General features: G+C 42.5%; 1 long non-coding RNA gene across 1 annotated transcript; it reads left to right on the forward strand.

The window, feature by feature from the left end:
* The first annotated feature begins 5171 nt into the window (after nucleotides 1-5171).
* Nucleotides 5172-5959, forward strand: LOC126185176 (uncharacterized). Its single transcript, XR_007536977.1, has 3 exons — nucleotides 5172-5301; nucleotides 5460-5570; nucleotides 5730-5959. It is a non-coding gene; the product is annotated as an uncharacterized LOC126185176 (long non-coding RNA).
* The last annotated feature ends 583 nt before the right edge of the window (nucleotides 5960-6542 follow it).

Here is a 6542-nt window from a genome sequence, read left to right on the forward strand (position 1 = left end):
TCAGTCCAAGCTGATCTCTCCCCTCCCAATTTCACATAGCTCACACTTCCATGGTACATTTCCCTTATCCTCCGCCGGTCGGAGTGGCCGTGCGGTTCTAGGCGCTACAGTCTGGAGCCGAGCGGCCGCTACGGTCGCAGGTTCGAGTCCTGCCTTGGGCATGGATGTGTGTGATGTCCTTAGGTTAGTTAGGTTTAATTAGTTCTAAGTTCTAGGCGACTGATGACCTCAGAAGTTAAGTCGCATAGTGCTCAGAGCCATTTGAACCATTTGAACCTTATCCTCCAAATAATCTGTTTTGCTACTCCTCTGTTCTCCAGGGCTTTCCACACTGTGCTTCTACATAAACTATCATACGCTTTTTCGATCTCCACGAAGGTCATTAGTAGATCTATTCCATATTCATAGTGGTGTTCCTACACTTGTCTTATAGCAAAAGTAAGATCCACCGTGGAACTTACTTTTCTGAAGCCATGTTGCTCTTCTCTCATTCTTCCTTCCAATTTTACCCAAATTCGTGCTTCCAAAATTTTCTCAAAAATCTTTGCACAATGACTCACCGGTGCTATCCCCCGATAGTTCTTGCACTCTTTTCTATTTCCCTTCTTAAAGATCGAGACAGTTATTCCCTTCTTCCAGTCTTCTGATATCATCTTCTGTCTCCACACAATTTTCATTACTCAATATAGCCATTGCATCCCCACCTCTCCTGCTGCTCACACCATCTCTACACTTAGCTCATCTAGACCTGGTGACTTGCCTCCCTTCATCTTGCCCAATGTCTCTTCCACTTCTCCCCATGTAAGGTCTTTTTCTATTTGCTGTTCCTCTCTTTTTCTTCCTCGGCTTGTTCCTCCTCATGCATGCATCCATTCGGGTTCAGGAGTTCTTCAAAGTACTCCTCCCACATATTCTTGACTTCCTCCTTATTCTCTACGTCTTGTCCACTTTTGTTCACCATTCGAGCATAATCCGTCGTACTGTTTTTTCTCTTACTTTTAATCATCCCATATAACACCTTCTTGAACCTTCACTATCCTCCTCCATCATTCTGGTCCACTGTTCCATCAACTTTCCTTTTTCCTCCGCCACCACTCTTTTTGCTTCTTTTTTTCTTGCCTGATACTCTTCTCTTATCTCTACTGTTCTCTTCTGGAACCATTCTCTAAAGGCTCTATTCTTCGTCTGTAATATATCCTTTGTTTTATCATTCCACTAGGGTATTTCTTTCCCTCTCTTTTTGTTGCTTGTCCTCCCACATATTGCTCCCGCCGCACTTGCTAATGTTCCCTTGAATCTACCCCATTCCTCTTCTACCGTTTTTGGGTCATCCTTTGGGATGCTTTCCTTTACTAATTGTAAGTACTTTAGCCTGCTTTCTTACTCCTTCAACTTCCATACCCTCATACGTCTTTCCTGGTTTTCTGCTCCTCTGTTATCCTTAGTCCCTCTCAGGTTCATTACCAGCAAACGGTGGTCGCTATCGAAGGCCAGTGATGGTATAATCTTAATGTCGGTGATGTTCCTATTATCTCACTATCGTACAGGAAGTAGTCAACTATCGACTTTTTCTTTAAGTCTTGACTGTACCAGGTAATCTTGTGGCTATCCCTTTTCCTGAACCAAGAGTTCCCAACGAGCGTTCTTTTGACAGAACTCCAACAGTCTTTCACCTGCCTCATTTCGGCAGCCCCAACCCTCTGGTCCAAGCACACTTTCGCAGCCTTGTCTTTCTCTTCCAACGTGCACGTTTAAATCTCCCATTACTATCATATTCGTCCTTCCCATCTGCATCTGCATTTACTCTTCAAACTCTTGCTTCTCCTCAGAAGTGCAACCCACCTCCGGCGCGTACACTTGTATTACCTTTATGGTCGTCCCCTTGAGTGATATTTTGGTCTTCATCATCCTATGACTTATTCTCTTCACTTCCTCTTTAAATCCATCTCTTACTACTACTCCGACTCCATTTCTCCTTCCCTCCTCATATCCACTCCAATACGATCAGTAGCCTTTCCTCAGTTCTCTCCTTCCTTCTCCTTTCCATCTCGTTTCAGTTAACTCCAATATGTCTAACTTCCTTCTTTCCATCATGTGTATCATCTCCTCCACCTTTGCAGTCAATGTTTGTATATTTAATGTTCCAAATCTTAGTCCTTGTTTATAGCCAGTTCGTTGTCGATTAAATCCATCCTTTCCGAGGCCCGTTCTATTTTTGAAAGCAGAAATCATAATCCACAACTGGCTTGGTGGGCCTATCGTAGCTTCAACAGAGCCCCCTTAGCCGTCACTTTTCAGGGTTCCTTCACAGCCACTGTAGCGGTCCCAGGGCACACACAGTCCCCACTGTACCTCGCTCCTTCAGGCAATCCCCTACTTCATGCCGTTGCCCATCTACCACGACTTGGACGAGGGGTTGGACTTGTGGGAGACCAATGCAAAGAACACAAAACGTAAACAAGTGCAACATGCATAACGGTAGAAAAAAATGTTCTTCGTTTTCTTCCAACTTAACGGATTTGCAGACACGTTCTTGCAACTGGTTAATATGCTCAGTATGGGATGTGCAAAACAGGCCAACGAGCGGAAATGTTGTGGATGATGTCATCCATCTCATACTCAGGCAATAACGCACATTCTTCCTGCACATCTGCTCGCAAGTCTTGGATAGTGGTTGGTGGATGCTGACGTGATGCAATCCGCCTCCCTAGTGCATCCCAGACATCCTCCGTGGGATTCATACCGAGAGAGCGGACAGCTCACGCCATGCATGCCATATCTTCTCTGTTTCCAAGAAAACATCAACCACATGTGCTCTGTGCGGTCGAGCATTGTCGCAAATCAATATGAAGTCTGGGTCCACTACACTGCATAGGCCCACAACACCGTGCAACAACCGCACTTGAGGCCCCAAGATATCGTCACGATACCCGACAGCAGGTAACCCTTGCCGATACACCCATACAATTTTATGAAAAGGTGTTCGAGTGCTCACAATAATCCCCGCCCATATCATAACGGATTCTCCTCAAAACTGGCCTCTTTCCACAATGTTTGAATCCCGAAATTGTGTTCCACGTTACCTCCAGATGTGAATCCCTCGAGAATCACTCTCCAGACCAAATTGGGACTCATATGTGAAAAGAACGTTGGCCCACTTTTCATCCGTCCAGGTGACATGTTCACGACTCCACTCTAAATGTTCCACTGAGGCAGGTGACGTAGTGGTTAGCACACTGGACTCGCATTCGGGAGGACGATGGCTCCATCCGCGTCCGGCCATCCTGATTCAGGTTTACCGTGATTTCCCTAAATCGCTCCAGGCACATGCCGGGATGGTTCCTTTGAAAGGACACAGCCGACTTCCCTCCCCGTCCTTACCTAATCCGATGAGATCCAATCTAGATGTTTTCTTTTGCGAAGACGTATCAGAGGTACACATACAGCAGGTCAACAACAATAAAGGCCATTCTGCTGAATCCTTCTGCACACCGTTTGCGTCGGTACAACACACCCGGATGATACTGCGATGTCAGATGCCAGCTGCTGAGCAGTAATATTCGGTACTGTCGTTCCCTTACAGTCAAACAACGGTCCTCTCTTTCTGATGTCACGCATGTTCGGCCGTGCTCTGGTCTTCGGGGTACAGTTTCGGTCTCTATAAACTGTCGCCACGTCCGAGAAACAACAGAAAGATCCTAATTAAGCCATTAGGTCACATCAGTTTGCCACTGTCCTGCTTCCAGGATGTGGGACTACCGGGCACATTTGATAGGTGCCCTGACATCGTCGTTGGCGTGGACGTCCGTTGACTGGGATGCCATCTTCCGAGCAGAACACGATCGGACTGACATCTGTTGACAGTTTGTATGATGATATCCTGAATTAGACACATGACGGGGAAATAGCGGTTTGTTGCTTTAATTTTAACACCAGTATAATATCCCGACATCAATTATGCAATGTTTCTGACTGTCTCCGTTAGAAATTCACAACCGAAAGCAGCCTGACCCGATATTTTGAACGTCGTAGTCACTGACCCACGACTACTTGCGGGTTAACACATTCAGTCGGCTTGTTGTAAAGAAGTGCTCGCCATGATGTCTCGTTATCTGCACGAGACACCCCACGCGGTGTTTATCGACGAATATCTCGTAAATTAAGTCGCTCATGAAGGTCAAACTTTCACAGAATACTCAACACCGCAGTCGCTTTTCGTCAATGACACGAGAACCAGTCAAACGCATGAATTTCTTCATTTTGGTACAAATCTGATAAGTGCTGTTTAACATAGGTGTTTATCAGAAGACGGCTCCCAAGCGAATCTCTCGACTCATTAATCTGAGGCACAGAGCCCTACTCAAAACACACGGGAAATACTGAAATCCTCCAATTGGCTAGTATGTTAAGCAGCCAATCAGACCATCTCGAGCACTTGTATACTCGCGGTATTTCTAATGTCAGCCAATTAGATTACCACAAGTAAATTAGACTAGAACTCTCGTAATTCCGAAAGTAAATAAAATTTAACGGAGACAAAATACGATTTCTTTCACAAAATAAATTACTAATAAATTTAATACTCACTTCCCCTTCTGACTAACTTGGACATACGTCGAAAAGTCCCCTGTTGCACAACAACTTCCTCACGCATACATTTACATAATTTTAATAAATTATCACATTCTCAATTTACATATGTCCTCCATTTACTCTCTCAGACTCTGCAAAACACTCACACAACCAAACCACGATGAAATAATGTTTTCTAAAGTACTTTTAATTACGTCAGAAATCTGTGGTAATGAAACAAAAGAAAATTCCGGAAAATTAGATTATATTAACCTATTCTCTTGGTTGTGGTTTCAATTGATATTTTAGAGGAATACATCATTTTCCCTAAATCGGTTTCACAGTGGTTATCGTTGTTTTAGGTAAAAATTTATATCTCCGAAATAGTGATGGGCTAAACTGCCATTTTCCGATATCAGTGATTTCTGTGAATGCTACTTTTCAGTATCTGTTATTCTTAACTGTGATTTGTCGCAGTTAAGAGTCGCAGTTAAGGAACATAGGTCATGTATCCCTCCGCCACTGCTATTTCTGCGATTTCTGCTACTTCCGCGATTTCTGCGATTTCTGTGACTTCTGCTACTTCTGCGATTTCTGCTCTTCTGCGATTTCTGTGACTTCTGCCACTTCTGCGATTTCTGTGATTCCTGCGATTTCTGCGACTTACCACCGTATGAAAAAGTTACATCTGTCAACACAGAAAATTGCATCTCAACAAACCTGTCATTGGTAAGTATGTTTTACGTTTTTTCTTCCGTTGGCTTTAATTTTGTATTAAAGAAACAACTGTGAAAATATTAATAGTGTAATTAATATGTAAGTAGCCGTACAGTACCGTAATAGTTCGTATTTAGAAAATGAATTCTAACATATTGTTATGTTCACAGGTACCTGAACTACATTTCAGTCACTCAGTAAAGTGATAACTCAAAATATCATTGTCAACAGATCTGAAGAAATTGTCACTGCGTCCTTAGACCGTTTTCGTCAGACGAGAGGTTAGTTTCTAAGCGTTTCGATGGACTTAATTACTTCAGTGAGATCGTTCTTGCAATTGTGATATTCATTATAGCAAATATTAGCAATCTACTCTGTCAATTATATTGCTAGTAGTTAATGACAGCAAAAATTGTTTAATAATCCTTGTGTTTTTGCAGACACAGTTCTGACTCTGATTACTGGTTGCTGTACGTATCTATCCACATCAAGGCTGTTTTTGAGAGAGACTCGTGAAGATTCAAGACAGCTCTTAGAGGATTTGCAGTTTAAAAGTGAAATAATTGTGAAATAAGTGTGTGAATGATTAAACTGTGTTTTATTGAAGTTGTTGTGCGATTTTAAAGGAATAATAAATGTCAAATACAGTGAGTGAATAATAAAAATCTCATTTTCCACATGTTTAAGCCGTCCTATACCCATAATTTTCCGCCACTTACTTATTGGTAAACACTTGTTGGAGAGTGACATGCTACCCCCCCCCCCCCCCCTTTCTCCACAATCTTGGTGTGACACTGATCTGTAACTTATCCCGAAGTCTACAATATGTATTTTGAGGCTGTTGGTATGAAAGTGGGAAGTACAGATCTTACAGTTAAATCAGGAATAGCTTAAGTGCATTACTTGAAAGTAACACAGGAAAAGCTTATTTATGTAGGTGGTAGTAGTGTCGGCAAAAAGTTCTTGTGTGTGAAGTTGCCATGTAGAACACCAGGTGTAAAACTTTTCTCCTGAGTCTTGAACTGTGTCGGAACAAAAGTGAGGCATTCATATGACTGTTTTCATTTCTCTACACTTATACAGATGTCTGAGTTCTGCTGTGTTAACATTGCAAAGTCCTGTAGGCATGTGGAGTATTAACCAAAACTGTCATATTGGAAGCAGAATCAAACACATTTGTTACGTTATTTGATATTTTCGGGAGAAAAAGGCAATGTTGTTTCTTATTAATATAATATATTCAGAGTCACAGC

Source organism: Schistocerca cancellata, chromosome 4 (genome assembly GCF_023864275.1).
Source record: "Schistocerca cancellata isolate TAMUIC-IGC-003103 chromosome 4, iqSchCanc2.1, whole genome shotgun sequence".
NCBI lineage: Eukaryota > Metazoa > Arthropoda > Insecta > Orthoptera > Acrididae > Schistocerca > Schistocerca cancellata.